This window comes from Stegostoma tigrinum, chromosome 15 (assembly GCF_030684315.1).
Source record: "Stegostoma tigrinum isolate sSteTig4 chromosome 15, sSteTig4.hap1, whole genome shotgun sequence".
Classification (NCBI taxonomy): Eukaryota; Metazoa; Chordata; class Chondrichthyes; order Orectolobiformes; family Stegostomatidae; genus Stegostoma; species Stegostoma tigrinum.
The window spans coordinates 24,450,215-24,472,948 of record NC_081368.1 but is presented as its reverse complement, the minus strand read 5'-3'; the positions used below and the strand labels follow the sequence as shown (position 1 = coordinate 24,472,948).

General features: G+C 42.9%; 1 protein-coding gene across 4 annotated transcripts in view; it reads right to left on the bottom strand.

Annotated features, from left to right (window-relative positions):
* LOC125458730 (serine/threonine-protein kinase PAK 3) overlaps positions 1–22,734 on the bottom strand; it is a 241,769-nt gene that overhangs the window by 132,998 nt on the left and 86,037 nt on the right. For 2 of the 4 annotated variants that reach the window (XM_059651377.1, XM_059651378.1), the window contains exon 1: positions 18,556–18,804. The exons of 1 other annotated variant lie outside the window; for it this stretch is intronic. The gene's annotated coding sequence lies outside the window, so the exon portion shown is untranslated. Of the gene's footprint in view, positions 1–18,555; positions 18,806–22,734 lie in introns of those variants that run through there. One more of the 4 variants, XM_048544263.2, reaches the window with a different exon arrangement.

Genomic DNA, 22,734 nt, shown 5'->3' with positions numbered 1-22,734 from the left:
TGCACTTGGGCCATATCCCAAAGTTTTCCTATTCAAGTATTTGCCCAAAAGTGTATTTTAATGTTGTACCTGTACCCACCACTTCCTCTGGCAATTCATTCCCCACACAAACCACTCAGTGTAAAAACAAAGTTGCTCCTCATGCCTTTTTCTCCTTTCACCTTCAAAACTAGAGGGCATATTCTTAACATATCTACATTAGGGAAAAGACCCTTGCTATTCACCTTATCTCTGTCCCCCATGATTTTATAAACCTCTATATGTCACCCCTTAACCTCCTATGCTGCAGTGAAAAATGTCCTGAATTATCCAGCCTGCTTTTAAACTCAAGCCCGTCCATTCTCAGCAATTTCCTGGTAAATTTTTTCTGAACCCTTTCCAATTTAGTAATATCCTTCCCAATAGCAGGGAGGCCAGAACTGCACACTGTACTCCAGAAGAGGCCTCACCAACATCTGCACAAACTCAAAGTGACATCCCGACTCCTACACTAAATCATCTGAGCTATGAAGGCAAGCATGCTAAATGCCTTCTTAACCACCCTGTCTGTAACGTAGTTATTTGAAATTTTATGTAACTGAACTCCTAAGGTCTCTGTTCTGCACCGCTCTTCAGGATAGTAGCTAGCAGAGACAAGTGGTGGGAAATATACGTAGAATCACAGTGAAGTAAATCAATGAGAGGGGTAGCACCTATTTTTAAGTTTTATAAAGTTCATTCATGAACATCACTAACCAGGCTAGCATCTTTTACCCATCCCAGAGGGCAGTTCAATATCAACCACGTTGCTGTGGGCCTGGAATCATGAGTAGGCCAGACTAGGTAAGGATGGCAGTTTCCTTCCCTAAAAGGATATTTGTGAACCAGATGGGTTTTCCTGGACAATTAATAATGGTTTCATGGTCATCATTAGACTCAATTCCAGATATTTAACTCAAATTCACCCATACACAGAGTAGGTGCTGGCCTAGTAGTATTATCGCTAGACTTAACCCAGAAACCTAGCTGTGTCCTGGGCACCTGGGTTCAAATCCCACCATGGCACTCAGGTGAAATTTGAACTCAATTTTTTAAAATGTCTGGAATTGAGATTGATGATTGCCATGAAATCATTGCTGATTGTCAAAAACCACCCACCTGGTTCACTAATGTCCTTCAGGGAAGGAAATCTGCCACCTTCACCACATCTAACCTACATTAACTTCAGACCCACAGCAATGTGATTGACTCTCAATTGCCCGTTGAAATGGCCTGGCAAGCCACTCAGTTGTACCAATCACTACAAAAAGTGTCAAAGAAACGAACATTGACAGATCACCTGGCATCAACCTCGGAACCAGAAAAGATAACAGTCGAAACAGCCCTGTCAATCATGCAAAGTCCTCCTCACTAACGTCTGGGAGCTAGTGCCAAACTTCAGACGTCTCAGACTAGTGAAGCAACAGCCTGACAGTTATACACACAGCATCATACCTTACAGAGTATGTCCCAGACATCTCCATCACCATCCCTGGTGGATATGTCCTGTCCCATCAAAAGGACAGAACCAGCAGAGGTGGCAGCACAATGGTTTACAGTCAGGAGGGTGTTGCTCTAGGAGTCCTCAACATTGACTCCAGACTCCATGCAGTCTCATGGCTTCAGGTTAAACATGGGCAAGGAAACCTCCTGCTGATTTCCTCAGCTGCGGGAGGACAGTATGAGGTATCGATACTCCTGCATGTTGAGCAACGCTTAGAGGAAGCGCTGAGGACAGCAAGGGAACAATATGTACTCTGGGTTGGGGATTTCAACATCCACCACAAAGACTGGCTCAGTAGCAGTACTACTGATCGAGCTGGTCAGCTCCTAAAAGGCATAGCTGCTAGACTGGGTCTGCAGCAGGTGGTGAGAGAATCAACAAGGGGGGGAAGAAAACAAACTTACTTGACCTCATGCTTACCAATCTTCCAGCTGCATTCGCATCTGTCCATGACAGTACCAGTAAGAAAAAGAGTGACCATTGCACGGTTCTTGTGGAGATGAAGTCCTACCTTCACATTAACTTTCATCGTGTTGTGTGGCGCTGTGTTAAAATAGGACAGACTTTGCACTGATCTAGCAACTCAAGACTGGGCATCTGTGAGGTGCTGTGGACCATCAACAGCAGCAAAATTGTATTCAAGCACAATCTGTATCCTCATGGCCTGACATATCCCCCACTCAACCACGAGTATCAGGCCAGGAGTTCATTACTGGCTCAAATAGAGAGTACAGGAGGGTATGCCAGGAGCAGAACCAAGCATATCTAAAAGGAGATATCAACCTGGCAAAGCCACCAAGTAGGACTACTTGTTTGTGAAACAGCACAAGCAGTAAGTGCTAAAACAGAGCTAAGAGATCCCTCAACCAATGGATCAGATCTAAGCTCTGCAGTCCTGCCACATCTAGTTGTGAATGGTGGTGGACAATTAAACAACTCACTGGAGGAGGCTCCACAAATATCCCCATCCTCAATGATGGAGGAGCACATCAATGCAAAAAGATAAGACTGAAGCATTCGCAGCCAGAAGTGCCAAGTGGATGATCCATCTCAGCCTTCTCCTGTGGTTCCCAATATTACAGATACCAGTTTTCAGCCAATTTGACTCACTCCGTGTTATCAAGAAATGGTTGCAGACACTGGATATTGCAAAGGCTACAAGCCCTGAATACATTCCAGCAATAGTACTGAAGATATGTTCTCCAGAACCTGCTGCTCCCCTAACCAACCTGTTCCAGTACAGTTATAACACTGCTATCTACCTGACAAGGTGGGAAATTGCCCATTAATGTGCTGTACATAAAAATCAGGACAAATCCAAACACCTCAATTACCACCCCAATCCACTTTCAATCATCAGTAAAAATCGCCAGGTGGCCAGTTATTGGAGTGCTCCATCTAATGTAATATAAACAGGACACTAATCCTAAATAGCTGCGTTCGAAAAAAATTTGCACACCGACGTCTCCCTTTGCATTGCCAAGTCACCAGTTCCCAGGGATATCGATCTATCACTCACCTTAAAATTAGGCAGCACTTTTCTTGACAATCCAGAGTTCATACAGTAGATATCACTTCCCACAACCATCACAAAACAGTGTACAGAACGCTACACTGGCAGCAGGCAGAGCTAGTTGGGCGCACGTGCGAATAATCTTCTAGAAGTCACTTGGGCAGATGTAGTTACACCCTGAAAAAACCACTTTCTAAACTCATGCAGATAAGGGTACCTTGTTAGGTCACCAAAGCCCTTCAGGACAGATCATATCCCTTTGCATATTCCTCAAATAAAATGTGGCAGACCATGAATCTTTGCAAATTCGTAATCAACAAACAAAATCGAACAATCCCTTCAAGCATTATAATGATTACTCCCTAGTAAAATCACATTGTGCAATGCCACTTTGGCTGCCTTGCCAATTTTTTTCTTTACAAAGCATTAAATTCTTCCTTTGTTTACGTCCAATACAGTGTGGCAGGCCACCATCCTTGACTTTATAGGGGCATCATTGTTACTAAGAAGTAGCTGGCAAAGCCGTTCCTTGTCTGTCTGCCAGGCACATGCTGTGAATGGCTGACTGCCACATCACTGCCTTGCTCTCGTGTGACAACATCACGAAGGAGGTGATGCAAGACTTTTCTCAAATTCTTCCCCACAGTCCCGCCCCCCTCCCTCCCAGATAGCTGCCTTGCTGATTGGCCTTTAAATGCAACTTGACAAGTTAACTACTGCTGCTTCAGAAGTCAACACTTCTTCAGATTCTGCAGGATAGTCAAGCTACACAGATGATTCAGAGACAACTCTAAGGGAAGCCTTAAAATTAAAAAAACCAAGGCTGATACTAAAAAATGTGAAAGGTAGGAGGGCAGAGTTTTCTTAAAAAAATAACCACAAGATGTGACAGTCCAAACCTGCTGCCATTCTTCCAATGATGGCATTGCACATATACCTGTTACTGCCCTCAAGAGGACATTTTATTATAGATTTGAAAATCAGGTGCCACAGCACAATTAGGAAAATCCAGCAACTAAGCAGAGACCGGCACAGACAGATCCCACACAATGTGTGTCCCTAGTAGAGAAAAAGTGACAGCCCTTGGAATCGCCCTCACTCCATGTAACAAATTTCCTCCTCAAAAGTCTCTAGTGAAACCCAGCCTTCCCATGTCATCAGAATTGACTAACACAAGGTGGTGTGAATGTGACTACTTTTAGCATTAAGGCAGCCTTTGACTATATTTGGATTCAAGAAGCCTTCTTGAATCAGGGGAAAATTATCCACCTGTTACAGTCATATCCGTCAATGATAATGGCTCACATTACTAGAGGTTAATTATCTCAACCCTACAACACTGTTGCAGAAGTTCCTACAGGAAATGTACTAGGCCCAACACCTTCAGTTGCATCCTTGGCTTGTTATAGTATGAAGTTGGAAGTGGGGACATTTGCTGAGCATTAGTGTTCAGTATCAAAGTTCAGATACTGAAGCAGTTCGCTCTTGCATGCAAAGGAAACAAGTTACCATCGTGCCAGAGTTTGAGACAGCAAGATGCTGACCTCAAACAGAGAGGGAATTGAATCCCTCCTGGGGAGGTTAATCTACATTGTAAATGATCATCCGAGCAACTGAGCTAAATGACCCACCCTCAAGTCTCCATGCAACCAAATGTGGACAACATTCTGGCTTGGTCTGATGAGTAACTTTCATACTACACAAATACCAGGCAATGACCATCTCCAGCAGGACAATCTAAACATCTCTCCTTGTCATTCTGTGGCGTTGTCACTGTGGAATGTTCCACTATGAGCAATCTTGGGCATGGGGGTGGGAAAGGACAAGGTTACTATTGACAAAAGCAAACTGAACTAGACCAACCATGTAAACACAGTCTTACAGTCCTACAGCACAGGCCCATTGACCCAAACTGGTCTGCGCCCACTAAACCATTCATCCATACTAAGCCTATTTTCTTGCATTTGGCCCATATCCTTCTAAACATTTCCTATCTGTGTATCTGTCCAAATGCCTTTTATAATGTTGTTAACATACCCACCTCAACCAGTTCCACTGGCAGCTCATTCAACATGCCTACCACTGTCTAAAAAAGTCTCCCCTCAGTTTCCCATGTATTCTTTCCATTCTTACTTTAAACTGATGCGCTCTAGTCCCAACCCTGGGAAGACAACTCACTGCATTCACCCTATTCATGCCTCATGATCTTACACACTTCTATAAAGGTCCCCCCTCAGTCTCATATGCTCTGAAGAAAAACATCTTAATTTATCCAACATCTCCCTATAACTCAGTCTCGATTCCTGGCAATATATCTTTGTTAATTTCTTCTTCTCTTTCCAATTTAATAGCATGCTTCCTATAGCAAGATGACTAAAATCTGAACAACACACGAATCGCAGCCACACCAATGTCCTGTACAACTGCATCATAACTTCTCAATTTTTATGCTCAGTACCCTGACTGATGAAGGTTGGTGTGCCAAATGGCTTCTTCATTGCCCTGTCTACCTGTGACTCCACTTTCAGAGAAGCATGCACCCGAGCTCCAAGGTCCCTCTCTTCCAGTACATTCCTAAAGGCGCTACCACTCCCCAATGAAACTCCTACCTTGATTTGACTCTGCAAAATGCAACACCTCACACTTATCTATATTAAACTCCAATTGCCATTTCTCAGCCTACTTCCCCAGCTGATCAAGATTCTGCTGTAATTTCTGCCATCCCTCCTCACTATCCATGATACTGCCTATTTTAGCATCATCTGCAAACCTACTAATCATGCCTTGTACATTCTCATCCAAATCGAGAATAAACAGCAATGGGCCCAGCATGGACCCCTGGAGGCACACCACTAGTCACAGGCCTCTAGTCCAAAAAGCATCCTTCCAGTATTATCTGCAGTTTCCCACCATCAAGCCAATTGGGTATCCAATTTGCTGCCCTCCCTGGGTTCCACGTGATCTAACCTTCCAGAGCAGCCCACCACGTGAAACCTTATCAAAGGCCTAACTGAAGTCCATTCAGACTAAGTCTACTGCCATGCCCATGCACAAAACCATGCTGACTACTCCTAGTCAAACCGTCTTTCCAAATGCATACGCATCTTATTCTTCTGAATCTTCACAAGTAACATACCTACCACAGATGTTAAGCTTACCGATCTATAATTCCCAGGTTTTTCTTTGCAGCCCTTCTTCAAGGAGGGCACAACATTCGCTACCCTTCAGTCTTCCAGGATTTCACCCACAGCAAATTATGCAAATATATTAGCCAGCGCTCCAATTTCTTTCCTAACTTTTTGAGGGTTCATGGATATATCTGATCAGGACCAGGAGATTTATCCACCTTTGTACATTCTAATACTTCCAACACCTCCTGTACTGTGAGATAATGGGCTGTCCCCAAGACATAGAAACTTGGGGAAGTTGGTGGCTATGTCTTCATATCTTTCTCTGCAGTAAGGAGGAGAAATATTCATTGAGGACCTCGCCCATCTCTTGCAGTTCAACACATACAAATCCACTTTGGTCCTTGAAGAATCTTATTCTCTCTAGTTAGTCTTTTTCCTTTTAAACATACTGAGAAGAATCTCTTTGGATTCATCCTAATCTACTCCACAAAGCTATCTCATGGCCCCTTTTTGCCCTCCTGATTTCCTTCTTCTGTAAACTTCATATCCCCTATATCTCTCCAGAGATTCCCTTTCTCCGCAGCTGCCTACTCCTCAGCCATGCCGCCTTCATTTTTCTGGTCAAAGCCTCAATATCTCTTGCTGTCCAGGGTTCCCTACTGGCACGGTTTGCCAACCTTTCTCTTCACCCTCAGAGGTACATGTAGACGCTCAACTCTAGCTATCATACTTAAGGGCCTCCCACTTGCCCTTTTGTCTGCAAAGTACTCCAATCAATCCCTGCAAGCTCCTGTCTAACTCCTTCAAAATTCACCTTGCCCCAATTTAGAATTTGAGCTTGTGGACCAGTTTTGTCCCTCTCCATTATTATTTTAAAGTTATTAGAACTATGGTCACTAGTCCTAAAGTGCTCCTCCACTGTCACTTCAGGCACCTGTCCTGCCCTATTTCTCCAAGGGTTGGTCAAGTTATGCCCCTTCCTGAGTAAGATCCTCTATATACTAAAGGAAACTTTCCTGAACACGTTTAAACAATTGTATCCCATTGAAACCCTTAATAGTATGGCAGTCCCAGTCTGTTAGGAAAATTAAAATCCCCCACGATGACAACCCTACTGTTCCTGCAAGTCTCCCCAAACTCGCTAAATATTTGTTTCTTGAACTCCTGTTGACTATTTGGGGGCCTATAGTACAACCCCAATAATGTCACCATCTCCTTATTTCTTAGCTCCACCCACAAAGCCTCACTGGATGATCCCTCAGTTATTTCATTTGTGACTATTGATGTGACACTCCCCTTACTCAAAAATGCAACTCCTCCTCCCCTCTACCTCTGTCCTGCCTAAAGCACCTGTACCCTGGCACAGGTAGCCGCCAGCCCTGTCTCACCCTTAGCTATGTTTCTGAAAGGCAAAAATATCCCAGTCCCACGTACCTATCCATGCCCTGAGTTCATTGGCCTTACTTGTCAGCCCTCTTGCATTGAAATAGATGTTATTTAATCCAACCGGCATTCCTTGTTTGTCATCCTGACCTGTCTCTTCAAATTGTAATTTCTGAATACTGGATCTCCTACCAGCCTTGCAGTCGCCTTCCTGCTGTGGAGGATCCCGACCCCCTGTCAATCTAGTTAAAATCTTCTCTTGAAGCACAGGCAAGTTTGCCCGCCAGGATATTGATTCCACTGCAGTTCAGGTACAACCCGTCCCTCTTGAGCAGGTCACCTCAACCCAGAAAAAGATCCCAATGATCCAGGAATCTGAATCCTTGTCCCCCGCACCATTTCTTTAGCCACACATTCGTCTGTCATATTCACCTGTTCTTAACCTCACTAGCACGTGGCACTGGAAGTAATCTGGAAATTACCACTAGAGGTCCTAGTTTGTAACTAATTTTTCCTAGCTCTCTATAATTACTCCGCAGGACTTCACTCCTATATTCACCTATGCCATTTGTGCCAACATGCACAATGACTTCTGGCTGCTCACCCTCCCCCTTGAGAAGGTTTTGCAGCCGCTCTGAGACATCCTGGACCCTGGCACCCGGAAAGCAATACGCCATCCTGGATTCCCGTGGGCAGCCAGAGTTTCCCGTCTGTCCCATTAACTATCAAATCTCCTATCACTATGGTATAAAACAAACTAGTCCATGCTTTATGTTAACAGTCCCGTTTAACTTTATCCTTCCCCACTGTACTGCAGAGACAGTTGTAGTGCCACCTGCCTGGCTACTGATGCTTGCCCCTGATTGGTCTCTTCCCCCTTCCTGCCCCAAAATCGAGTGTGCTGAGGCGAAGAGCAGTTCGGAGGTTGGGAATTCTGTAGAAAGAAACAGCCTGACTCCCAACTACCTGTCCAGCATCTACAAAGAACGCAAATTCAGTAAAAATGATGCAATGTTCTCCACGTGCCTGCATAAATGCAAGTCCAATGAGAAAGAAGCGACAGTATCTAAACCAACAATAAGCAGACCACTTAACTGGCAACCAGTTACTCCATCACCTTTCAATCATCTACAAGATGCACTGCACCAGCTTATCAATGGCACCTTCCAAATCCATGATCTCTACCATCTGGAGAAATAAGGGGACTAAATGAATAGAATGTCTATAACAGAGATATTACTTGCCCCATTGCATCCAATGCTGGCTCACTGAAAGAGCAAGTCACTTGGCACCACACACCCTAACTTTCCCTGTAGGCCCAGATTTTTGTCCTTTTTAAGAAGAGGATTATCCAATTTCCTCTTAAAAGAGGATGATTGAATCTGCCTCCACAAGACACTCAGGCACTGTATTCCCTATACTAACCACTCAAATCATGAAAATGGTTTACCTCCCCCTTTAACTTCAAAAAAAATCTATAATTGGAGTCATACAGTTCTTTGTTCTTCCAATCAATGGGAAGAGAGTTTATTCCCATCAGACCAGTGATTTTGAATACTTCTACCAGCTCTCCACTCGACCTTCTCCTCTCCAAAGAAGATGGTCACAGCTTCTCCAGTCTATCCTTATGGCCATATTTGTCAATACTGTCTGCACCCTCTCCAGTTCCTTCACCGTCACGAGATCAAAATCTTAGGACACGCTTCCTAACAGCACTGTCAGTGTTCCTACATTAGCAATTCAAGAAGGCAGGTCACTATGATTTTCTCAAGGGCAGTTAAGGGATAGGCAGTATGAAGGCATATCCTATGAAGGTGAAAAATGACACCCGACTCCAAATTATCTTTGCGTTTGTTCATCTCTTCAAATTGTTATATTCTGACCCTTGTAAATAGCGTAGTTTTATTTTTGTTTTTATATTCTACGTTTTACAGGTGGAAGTGGCAAAAGGACTATTATATAATCCAAGGACTCAAGTGATTGCTGCTCTATTTTTCAAAAGCAAGGTACCTGACACTCATTGTAAGTACTGTTTACAGTGCTGCTTGTCCAAGCAGTGAGAGAAGGACTATAGACACACGAAGGGGGAGGTGGCTAGAAACAAGTACTGGACTGCCATCAACTGGTCACTGTTCCACAGACCAAAGGTCTGCTGCCTGGCAACAGTCTATTGATTGGCTCCCACTCAGCTGAAATGCTCTTTGGTGTGATGATTTGGTCTAAAGCCATTGGATTACTAGAAAGGTGTGGTTATTTTCCTTTAAAGTAAGAGAATTCAATCCTGAAGACAGTTAGTTACTTCCACTCAGTTGCCGTAAGCTGCAGCTTTTAATCAGTGAATCAGAGGTGTATTTTCATTGTGAGCCAATCACATTTTGCCTCCTGCAAGCTAGTGACTATATATGGTGAAGGAAGATCAAGCAGCAGAACAGCAGCAGATTCTGACCAGCCAAAACACAATTGTCTCTGGTGAACCTTTTAGACAGGGATCATTGAACTGCCTTCCCAGTCTTTCCTTTTGCTCTACATGTCTGTGTTCATAACTAGTAAAACTGTATGCTGACAGTCCATGATTGTTTATCTGTAGCTGAAATCTATTTATTCATAATAAAGAGATTTTCTTAAATACAGAAACTAGTCCATGTTTTACATTGGAGAAAGCAAGAACTGCCGATGCTAGAGTCAGAGATAACATTGTATGGAGCTAGAGAAGCATAGCAGGCCAGGCAGCATCAGAGGAGCAGGAAAGTTGGGTTCTGACCTGAAACATCAGCTTTCCTTAAAGCCTGTTATCCAGGTTTTATGTTATCTCACTGCAATAAAAATACAGCTTTAAGAGGTGTATTTGGTTCTTTTTCCACTGCCCCCCCCCCCACCCCTCCAAGACAAGGTTGAGTCATGTATATCAAGCTGTCTCCAAGTCAATAAAGTAAACAGCTTGAGACACCTTGAGTTTTTTTCTTTAAAAAAAACCAGAACAATAGAAGCAGCCTGATGGGTGGAGTCAGGCTCTCAAAGAACCAGTTCAGTTTAACTTTTACCTGGGGTTTTGCAGCTGGTTATGGAAGCTGCTATATCTTTATCTGTGGTACAGCTAAAAGCTTAGATTGTCTCTCTGCTGCCAGAATCGCATGCGAAACAAATTGGTTTTACAGACTTTACCCTTTAAAGGATGTGTTTATGGGATATTACTATATTGGAACAGATGCTGTTCAGTAGTTTAATCATCTATTGTTAATGTTTTCTAATACAGAATTAAAGGTTGACCAATTCCTCTCTCGTTTGTATTTTAACTATAGTGCAAGAATAAAATGTGTTTTGCTTAAAGCTCAATAGTGTAACCAATGTAATGATATCTGGAACACAATACCATACACTTGCTTTTCAATAAGTTTTTGTTAAAAAAACACTTAACCTGGACCCATCTCCTTGATTATTTGAAGGGGTTAGGTCTGGTCCATAACACCAGCTCTAAAACCAAAGTAAATTGTGCATTTTATAAAACCAGTCAGGGGTTAGTGGGGTTGCTTTCCAGCATACTACCACAGTGACGCATAAATAGCCTCCAACATACCCTAATCATTTGCCATTTCTAGAGACTGTTACTCTAGCCAACTGTTTATCTTGAAACAATTTAAGAAAAAAAGTGATGACGTCCTGCCTTTAAAATTAGTGTACCCCCATATTTTCAGGCTTCCTCAATTCCTTTTCCCAACCACCTCAATAGTGCACTTCTGCTCTCTTCCCATAATTAGTCAGAGCCACCATTTTTGCAACCCTTTATGGTAGAGGTGAATTGAACAAAGCCAACATAAACATGTTGATGCAGTCCATAGTTTAGAGTCATACAATATCTACAGTGTGGAAGCAGGCTATTCAGCCCATCAAATCTACACTGGCCCTCAAATGAGTATCCCACCCAGACTCATCATCCTATCCCTGTAACCCTGCAATTCCCCCATGGCTAATCCACCTAAACTGCACATCCCTCAACACTATGGGCAATTTAGTACATCCAATCCACCTAAATGGCAGATATTTAGACTATAGGAGCACCCATAGGAAACCCATACAGACACAGGAAGAACATTCAAACTCCACACAGATCATTTTCTAAAGCTAGACCTGAATCCAGGTCCCTAGCACTGAGAGGCAGCTATGCTAACCACTGAGACACTATGCCACCCTACTTTGGAACTGAAGATTCTTGAACACAACTAAAGAATCACTCTATGGGCAGTACAATGGTTGGCACTGCTGCCTCACAGTGCGAGGTTCAATTCCACCCTTGAAAATCTGTGTGGAGTTTGCACATTCTCCCTGTGTCTGTGTGGGTTTCCCCTGCTTTCCTCCCATGCTCCAAAGATGTGAGGCTAGTGGACTGGCCACACTAAATTGCCCAGAGGGTTCAGGGATGTGCAGAATAGGTGAGTTAATTGGGGATGGGTCTGGGTGGGATGTTCTGAGGGTCGGTGTGGACTTGTTGGGCCCAAGGACCCATTTCCACTCTGTAGGGATTTTATGATTCTTGGCTCTGAGGTGACTCTCACTTTTGAATTAGAAGGATTCAAGTCCCATTGGCTGAGACATTGAGATGTCCTATGTGCCCACTCATACGTACAAATTAAAAGTAGGCTGAGGTCATTCAAAATTCATGACTGATTTGATTGCAATCGACTTCACATTCACTTCTAACTGTGATGACCTGACTCCTTGGTCAGTAATCTGTCTCCCGCCAACTTAAAAATATTCAGTGAGATAAGTTTTGATAGGCATAAAAAGATGTGCTGGCATTATTTCAAGTGCAGGGGAATTTATTGGACATTATAGCTAACTTTTATCTCTTTAATTAATGCCACCAAAATCAAAAATTGATCAACCATTCACCTCATTGCTGTTGTTGCAGTCATTGCTGGGAGCGCATTGCTTGAAACACTAATGTAGAATCAGTAATTTTATTTCATTAGGTGTAAAAGCAGGTTTGGGCATCCTGAAGATGCAGAAGTCTCTGTTCAAATGCAGGTACTTTTATTCTCTACACCATAGTTTCAAGATAAATGGACTTGGATATAAAATGGTAAAATTCAAATTCAGGACTAATGGCAAGAAACACATCGTGTTTAAGAGGGCTCCCCATGTACCCTGAAGCTCGAATTTCAAAGAGAGCTGGGAGAAAAGGAATAGGTCATAGAAGTCCCACTTCACCACAATCTTGCAGTTAACAAAATGGAGAAGGTGGCGTGGTGGTAATTTAAGAGGCCCAGTCTTGCGTCTGTCTTTGAAACCTGGGTTCAAATCCCATCATATTAAAATTCTAATGATGACCAAGGAAAGTCATCAATTGTTGTAAAAAAAGCGATCTGGCCACTCAGTTCTGGGAGTACTCAAGGATAGGCAACAAAAATGCAGGCCTGTCAGTGGTGCCGACATCCCATGCAAGAAAAATTAAGATCAGTCAATGTTCTACTTCAAGTGTACAAAATGCTAGTGTGACCTCACTTGGAATATTGCGTGCAGTTCCGGTCACCCCACTACAGGAAGGATGTGGAAGCATTGGAAAAGGTGCAGAGGAGATTTACCAGGATGTTGCCTGGTCTGGAGCAAAGGCCTTAAGAAAGGCTGAGGGACTTGGATCTGTTCTCATTGGAGCAAAGGACGCTAAGAGGGGATTTAATACAGACATACAAGATGATCAGAGGATTAGATAGGGTGGACAGTGAGAGTCTTTGTCCGAGGATGACGACTTCAGCTTGTACAAGGGGGCATAGCTCCAAATTGAGGGGTGATAGATTTGAGACAGATGTCAGAGGCAGGTTCTTTACTCAGAGTGGTAAGGGCGTGGAATGCCCTGCCTGCCAATGTAGTGAACTCAGCCACATTAGGGGCATTTAAACAGTCCTTGGATAAGCATATGGATGATGATGGGATAGTGTAGGGGGATTGGCTTAGATTAGTTCACAGCTGGCACAACATTGAGGGCTGAAGGGCCTGTTCTGCACTGTATTGTTCTATGTTCTATGTGGACTTTGTTACTGTATCCTCAGATTCTTGAATACCAGGCGAATGAAAGAACATATCATCTTCAGACTGGAAGACTCTCATCCAATAGCTGAGAATCTACAGCTCTTCTGGGATAGATAATTCCAACAATTCACAGCTATTTGAGCAGATTCCATCCAAGTCCTAAACTGCTATCCTGAAACCAAGTTCCTAGGTGGAGAATTTTAATTTGGGAGAAAACAGCTCTTAGCATCTGTACAGATCTAAAATTTTGGAGGGTGCACTGTGTTGTTCACCTAGATAGAAACATTTAGAAAATGCTGCTGCAAGAGGCAGCCTGTTTTAAGTTTAGAGCAGGATTCCCTGGATATCAGCGAAATCTAAAAGTCTAGCTAAAAGTTTCATATTCTGGGGACAAAGTAACAAAAACCATGCAAATGCCCAATGTTTACTTGTTGTCTATACCAAATAGACAAGACGTTTGATAAAAGGTAAACAAAAAGGGGGGGAAAATAACCCTTACATCACCTGATGGTCCCTGCCATGATGGTGGTGGAAAAGCAGAAATAATCAATGATTTCAAAAGTTGCTTGGATGGGTACTTGAAGACCCTTAAATCTGACAGTCAGGATGGCTGAACGGGGAAGTGACTGAATTGCTCTGTGGACTCAGTGGGTCAAGTTTCTTCTTTGAGAGTTGAGAGCAACTGGGTCTCCCACTGGGAGAAATTTTACTCATACGTGGAGGAATAAGAGAACGATCAGGGAGAAGGTAGGGCTGATCAGGGATAGCGTAGGGAACTTGTGTGTGGAGTTTGAGCAGATAGGGGAAGCCCTAAATGAGTTTTATTGCTTCGGTTTTCACTAAGGAAAGGGACCTTGTTGTGAATGAGAACTTTGAGGAGCAGGGATACAGGCTTGAACAGATCAAGATTGAGGAAGTTGATGTGCTGGAAATTTTGGCAAACATTAAGATTGATACGTCCCCAGGGCCAGACCAGATTTATCCTAGGTTGCTCCGGGAAGCGAGAAAGGAGGTTGCGAAGCCGCTGGCGAGGATTTTTGCTTCTTCACTCTCCATGGGAGTTGTACCGGAAGATTGGAGGGAGGCAAATGTTGTTCCTTTTCAAGAAAGGGAATAGGGAAATACCTGGAAATTACAGACCTGTCAGTCTTATGTCTGTGGTCAGCAAGGTTTTGGAAAGAATTCTGAGGGATAGGATTTATGACTATTTGGAAAAGCAGAGCATGATTAAAGGGAGTCAGCATGGCTTTGTGAGGGGCAAGTCATGCCTTACAAATCTTATTGAGTTCTTTGAGGAAGTCACGAGACAGGTTGACAAGGGTCAAGCAGTGGATGTGGTGCACAGGGACTTCAGTAAGGCATTTGATAAGGTTCCCCACGGCAAGCTCATTCATAAAGTCAGGAGGTATGGGATATAGGGTGATTTGGCTCTCTGGATTCAGAATTGGTTGGCTGACAGGAGGCAGAGAGTGGTTGTAGATGGTACGTATTCTGCCTGGATGTCAGTGCTGAGTGGTGTCCCGCAGGGCTCTGTTCTTGGGCCTCTGCTCTTTGTAGTTTTTATAAATGACTTGGATGAGGAGGTTGAGGGGTGGGTTAGTATGTTTGCTGATGACGCAAAGGAGGGAGGTGCTGTTGATAGTGTTGAGGGCTATTGCAGGTTTCAGCGAGACATTGACAGAATGCAGAGCTGGGCTGAGAAATGGAAGATGGCGTTCAACCTGAATAAATGCGAAGTGATGCATTTTGGAAGGTCAAACTTAAATGCTGAATATAGGATTAAAGGCAGGATTCTCAGCAGTGTGGAGGAACAGCGGGATCTTGGTGTTCAAGTGCATAGCTCCCTCAAAGTTACCACCCAGGTGGAGAAGGTTGTTAAAAAAGCATATGGTGTTTTGGCTTTCATTAACAGGAGGAATCGAGTTTAAGAGCCGCGAGGTTATGCTGCAGCTCTACAAAACCCTGGTGAGACCACACTTGGAATATTGTGTCCATTTCTGGTCACCCTGTTATAGGAAAGATGTGGAGGTTTTGGAGAGGGTGCAAAGGAGGTTTATCAGGATGCTGCCTGGACTGGAGGGCTTGTCTTATGAGGAGAGGTTGACTGAGCTCGGACTTTTCTCTCTGGAGAGAAGGAGGAAGAGAGGTGACCTGATCGAGGTGTCCAAGGTAATGAGAGGCATTGATAGAGTCGATAGACAGAGACTTTTCCCCAGGGCAGGATTGACTGCCACGAGCGGTCATAGTTTTAAGGTTTTAGGAGGTAGGTATAGAGGAGACGTCAGAGGGAGGTTCTTCACCCAGAGAGTTGAGAGTGCATGGAATAGTTTTCCAGTGGTAGTCGTGGAAGCAGAGTCATTAGTGGCATTTAAGCAACTGCTGGACATGCACGTGGACAGCAGTGAATCGAGGGGAATGTAGGTTAGGTTATTTTAGGATTAGGATTATTCCACGGCACAACATCGTGGGTCGAAGGGCCTGTACTGTGCTGTACTTTATGTTCTATAACCCTGGAGTGCTGCTGGCAAATCTGATTGGGATTACAACAATGCCAGCCAGCAGCATTCTTTAGAGAGGTCTCATGCAGCTGGAATTGCAGGCCTCTTCACAAACTAGTGTTATAGCTGCCAGATCCCTAATGCACAGTGCACATATCAAAGAGGATGTTACCCTTTTTCTTTCAGGAACTTTTGTTTAACAAGAGAGTGCCTTAATTCTTGTGCTTCTACTGCAGGCAGGTTGAGGTCCTTCAGTGGATTAACCACTTAAGGGCATCAACAGGTCCATGGAAAGACAGCCTAAGGGGGCCTTATCCTCTCTCCTTAACATGTTGCAAGATCAGATCTACACTCAGGTGAACAAACAAACATTAACAGCATTTGTAGGACGACAATGTGGCAATATTACCCAGAGGTTTAGGTTCATATCCCACTGTTCTGATAGTGCATCATAATACGTCTGAACAGGTCGATTAAACATTTCTATAATGACAGGTCAGGGACAATATCTCTTGGGAGTCATACAGACCCAAATGCCAATTCCATGTGCTCACATATCTCCAGATATAGCTCCTTTCACACATGCATCGCAACTATTCATAAAGTAGAGCCTGTCACTCCATGTTGTGTAGACTGGGTTGGGGTTGTGGAGCAAAGTGATGGGCTACATAACCGATCTATTTCTCAAGCTCCCCATTCCCAAAAGATTCCACAGTTGTACAATGAATCAAAAATGTGTAAAACTCATTGTTACAGAAAATGCTCCAGGTTTGATTCCAGTTTCTGGGAAAATATTACAATTTGTCTCAACACCTCTGTTCCAAGCCACTGGAAATGAGTGAAATAAGAAAATGAAAACCAGTGGTTCCTCCTCTAGGGAGTGCCATGTGAAAAGCTGCCTGGAACTGAAACAAGAGCTTGCAAGCCTGTGGTGTTCCCTATTCTCTTGCACACACCACATTCTCTCTCTGTCTCTCCACCCCCCCCATCTGATTCATATTGAAAGATGGCTCTCGGCCAGGGTGGTTGCCAGTACCACTACCCAGGGAGACATACCCCAGAGTAAGGAACTCTGTTCAGGATGAAAAAGGGGGTTTGTATTGGCTAAAACAGGGCACTGTCAGGGGGGAAAAAAGGTGCCATTTAACTGTCGATGCAGTTTTTCTTTAAAATCCAGATGAGGAATTGGCATTAGTAGAATTTTCATATTCATCTTTCCTTTATCAGCAGAGTTTCAGGGTCTGCGCAGCTTCTTTTAGTTGAGTTTCAATCTGACATTAACTCTGCAGTCACCACTATTCAAACTATTACAGTATTGTTGCTCAAAAATTATACATTTACATAATTTGTCACAAATGACAGAATTTGTGCTTTCAGTCAAATTGCCTCAGGATACTTAACTGTTTAGAACTTGTACTTCTTGCTGAACTCTTTCTTTGAATTCACTGCAGTTTCTATATTAAGTTCAAAACAGGAAGCAGTCATGCGTGTATTTGCCTTCTACATTCAAATTTATGCATCTGCTGGGATTATTCTACAGCAAAATGGAGGTATGGCTTATTTTTCTCTCGTTGTCCAATTGTTAATGGCCTTTTTTCATTCTAACAGATTAGCAGAGGGTTTGGGAGAATTCTCTGAAGAATGCTTCAATAACGACAATACTCTGCACAGCACCCATCTGGGCTCACAACTTGATGTCCAGCTCATGTGTTCCCTTGCAGATGGCATGCTCTTGTTAAAAAAAGAACTAACATATCATTCGGTAATTAATTTTCTGTGAGCCATAAGTGACTATTTGCTTTTTCTTCACACAAATAGCACAGCAGGATCATTATTAGAAATTGGTGGATGGGGATGGGAGAGGAGGGAAAAGAGAAGAGTACAGGGAAGGAAAAAAGAATCACTTGTCAAATAAGGTATTCAAGTAGTTAAAGAGGGTGAATGTCTCGTGCAATCATGCTGCATTGGCAAAAGCTTAAAACAAAACAGAAGGAAAAACAAAACAAAAAACCTAAACTAAATTATGCCATTCATTCACATAACAAGTGAGTAGACAACAGCATTTGACTGTCAGAAACACACTACAATAACCATTCCATAAAGCAATAACACATTTATACCACAAAGCACACCCAGCACAATAAGCTCCTGGTGTGCACATAGAAAGCAGTGTCTGTGTGTTCAAAAAAAAGGTGCAGGATTTCAACAGCATGAATTTTTAAAAAGCTTATTTCCATAGTCATAATAGAAAGCTAACTGACTCACAGACATCATAAAGAAGGAAAGAGAATAAAAGAAAAATATCCAACTGACTGCACCCAGAAGCCAAATGTAAAATAAAACTAGTTTTTCTACATGTCACTCATTATTAATGTTGTTGGGGATGGGCAGGCAAATACTGGTCTACGCATACCCACTTGCAAATAAAAACCATACCCAGTGACACAAAAATAAAGTCACACACACAAAACATACAAGTAGTACCTGTAAATGGTGGGCATGCCATTCTTGCCATTTTAAACCTCCTCCACCTCCAATGGAAAACAGGCTGCTTTTCTCGTATGTGTATGTGTGTGTGTCTTTCCTGAGAACAGATCTCAGCTCATTCAGCTGCTTTCTTTACATTTTCCTGTCACACACAGCTCCTGACCTCAGTCTGATTCAAGAGAAATCCTCAGCACTCCACCACTGCCTGATCTTCCCTCGGCAGCCTGGTCATTTATTGATACTGACTGATTGGCTGATCCAAAATCAGATACTGTCATTGGCGTTAATTTCAACATGATGTCATTCTTCCCTGTGCACCTGTGATTGGCTAAGCGACTGAGCAGCTGCTTAAAGCTGAAGGACAGTTGCTTGCCTGAGGTGGAAAGCTTTCAGTGCAGCTCTGAATCATGGCTGTTGCTGTGGAAACCTCACTACTTACTTTCCTTCTTACCCGAGCGTTTCACAGTCAAATTTATAGCAGACTGTGGACTAAAATATGGAGCACAATTAAGATACAATGAATAACCAAAGGACAAAGGGGAGTGTAAGGTCAAAAAGAGAATCATTCAGTAACTGAGATAAAAGGTGAAGAGCTGGATGAATACAGCAGGCCAAGTAGCAAAGCTGACATTTTGGGCCTAGACCCTTCTTCAGAAATGGGCCTCCATTTCTGAAGAACGGTCTAGGCCTGAAATGTCAGCCTTCCTGCTCCTCTGATGCTGCTTGGCCTGCTGTGTTCATCCAGCTCTGCACCTTGTTATCTCAGATTCTCCAGCATCTGCAGTTCCTACTACCTCATTCAGTGACTCAAAATGTGTAACAACAGTGTAACTTCCTTGTCATGGAAAGCACAAAGATAAAAATGCAGACGAATTTCAGATGCTAGATCTGGTCTTATCCCAGCATCAGGTAGTGCACACCCAAACACTGCCCTTGCCTCCCTCCCCCATGATCCATCCAACTATTTTAATGTGCCCATTAGGTTTGACAGCTTCATCCCGTTTACTCTATCCACCTCGCAAGCCTTCTTCTCTCCAAGGAGAACAGTGCCAACTTCTTCAATCTATCCTTATAACTGATGATTCTCATCCCTGGAACCATACCAAGGAGGGGAGTCATTAGATAGAACTGAAAACCCATGCTGGTCATTCTCTTCCATTTGACCTGAGTTTAATGGAAGACCAGAATTCATAAAGTCCTAAACAAAAAGGGTAGTGATGAGCAATCAATCCACAATCACTGGTTTAGGTAGTATGAAAATTTTGTACTGTCTGCCCATTTGCAATGATTTCACCCCTAATCCTATCCCAATGATAGGTTTAGGGGTGCTAAGCACCCTGTTGGATGGTCTTACCCCTAAGCAGGAGATGCAAAATAGTGACAGGCCAATATGAGCACAAGCTGGTCTGGTGGGAAGGTCCACCTTGGTTGCAGCAAAGATTGAAGATTATTCTGAAAGCTGGGCCGGACAAAGGAATGGCACAACACAGCACAGCATGGGCACCCAGTGTCTCCAAAACAATACTGGATACCTTAAATGCAAGAGGTTAATATGAAGAAAGGTCTCCTCTTTTCAAAGAGAATCAGTTGGCCTTCCTGACAAACTCTGAGAAGCCAGCAAGCTCATTTGTTGTCACAGTCATTGCCAGTAATATAATCCAAAGGACTAGATATTGTATTGAAAGGAGCTCATTGACCTCATAAGTGGTCAAGGTCAATGAATGTATGTTCAAATATTACACACTATCAATTAGCATCAGCCGCCTCATAGGCATTGGCGAATGCATCACTTCCTCTTCACTCACCTACCAATGGATCTGTACCAATCAGGACTCATACATGACATTCATAGCCTCACTCCATCCTCATTCAATGCTGCAAGCCTTATGATTACGTGGGGTGCCAGTTGTTTAACCATGATGAGGGTTATCAGTCAGATAGACAGCACTGCATTGACTAATACACCTCATGTTCATTTGGGTAAAGTGGCGCTCAACTAAGGGTAAAGTAATTGCAGGGATAGGCAAGCTGCTTGTCCTCACCCTGATGGAGGTAGTGTTTTAATTAGCACAGCTGAGATCAGAGGTAGCAGCGGAGTAACATGAATTGAAGCTGGTATCTACATCTACAAAATCCTCCTTACATCACACTTTTCCTTCATCTCATAATCTCTTCTGATTTATTAGTTGCACATAGTGTGACCATGCACCTCTTGTTCTCCCCCATTTCCATTCCTGCAACTCCAACATATTGTCTTTTTCTTTTCCAGATTTTTAAAAATTGACAAGTAAGTCAATGGTTATGAGGCATCAGTAAGCAAATGCTGTTAACACCACATCTTATCAGTGATGGTCATATTGAAGAGTGGAGCAGGCTCAAAGTGCTAATGCCCTAGCCCTACTCCTTTTTCTGATGATCTTATTCTCTTTTAGATAGCCAGCAACTGCAAACAGGTCAGAGAATAGTGCAGTCGCACAAAATGAATGATTAACAAGAGGCTACTGGTGATGAAACACTGTCCTCAGTGTCACACGATCTCATGGATGAGCAACAGCATAGACTCCAATGCACTGAATCATATCATACATAAAATGCCCCAGGCTCTATCACTGGTGAAATCCAGCTCTACCAATCTAGCCAGAAAGATGCTCAACATGTCTCATGTGGAGTGTGCATGCATGATCCAGATGCCATTTGGATTCAAAACAGTGTAATACCAAAAATGCAGATGCTTTAGAGTAACCTTTAATTACTTTTATTTTTACACATTTATTCAGCTGTTTTCCTACTACACCTAAATGTCAAACTGTTCAGAGTGAAGAGAAGCCAGTGGAGACATATACACTGAAAATAGCTACACTCACACAATTCTCCCAACTTCACAGAAGTCACAAATCCACAAAGTAAAGTACCTTCTCAAATAGCCAACTGTAGAAAACTAATTTTCAAATGTCTGTAATAGACAATAAGATGAATTAAATTGACAAATGATATTTACTAGGTTTGGGGGTGAGAGATAATGGGATACTAGGTTTGCTCAGCTTTGTCTTTGCTACACAGGGTTGCAGTTTTACATTAATCTTCTTGTTATATTAGGAATTGGATCAGTAAACCATGAAAAAAAATGGATTTCGGCAAAGCCTATTTTCAGTGGACATATTCTCAATGTTCAATGTATTATAGTTATCAAATTCTTCTATCTGCAAAGAACTGCTATCCATTCTCTGCACATTGGTGAAGTTGGGGAGGCAATGGCCCAGTGGTATTCTTGCTGGACTGTTAATCCAGAGACCCAGATAATGTTCTGGGGAGCTGGGTTTGAATCCCGCCACAGCAGATGGTGGAATTTGAATTCAATTTTAAAAAAAACTACAATTAAGAGTCTAATTATGGCAATGAATCTATTGTCAATTGTTGGAAAATCCCATCTGGTCCACTCATGTCCTTTAGGGAAGGAAACTTCCATCCTTACCTGGTCTGGCCGACACATAATTCCAGACCCACAGTAACATGGATGACTCTTAACTACCCTCTGGGCAATCAGGGATGGGCAATAAATGTTCCCTAGCCAGTGACGCTCTCATCCCAATGAATACAGGAAAAAAGGTCATTAGAAAAAAAAGCAGGGAAGCCAAGTTTTCTCCTGGCCAGTACGGGTGACCATATGAACAATACAATGTCAAAGCGTCCCATTAATATTAGATTTTTTATTTAGCACAACAACCATGATTTAATATTCCCGGCAGCCAGTGGCATGCTAGTTTGTGAATATTTAATAGGTTTTTGCTCAGCAGTTTCGCTTCAAGTGTTTCAGATAATGTGAAACTTTCATATAACACTCCAGTGAAGATCTTATTGACATCTTCTCTTGCATGAAGCTAATCATCATTACTACATCCATTCTGAAGAGGTCGATAAGAGAAATTGCAAAAGTAATGGTAGGGGACGCTGCCATTGTGTAGCTTTAACTTGCCAACATGTTTAGCTCTATGCTGCATATCTCAACTGAACAGAGAAATATTGTGGGTACATGACAAACTCAACCAAACAGTCAGCACAACGGTACAAGCTGAAGTTGTAAAGCCTTGTTTTTTTCCCCCATTTCTTGTTGACCATGGACCTCAGCTGAATTGGGTGCCAAGGCCAGAGGGATAAGGAGTCACAGTTGAGTAGGGT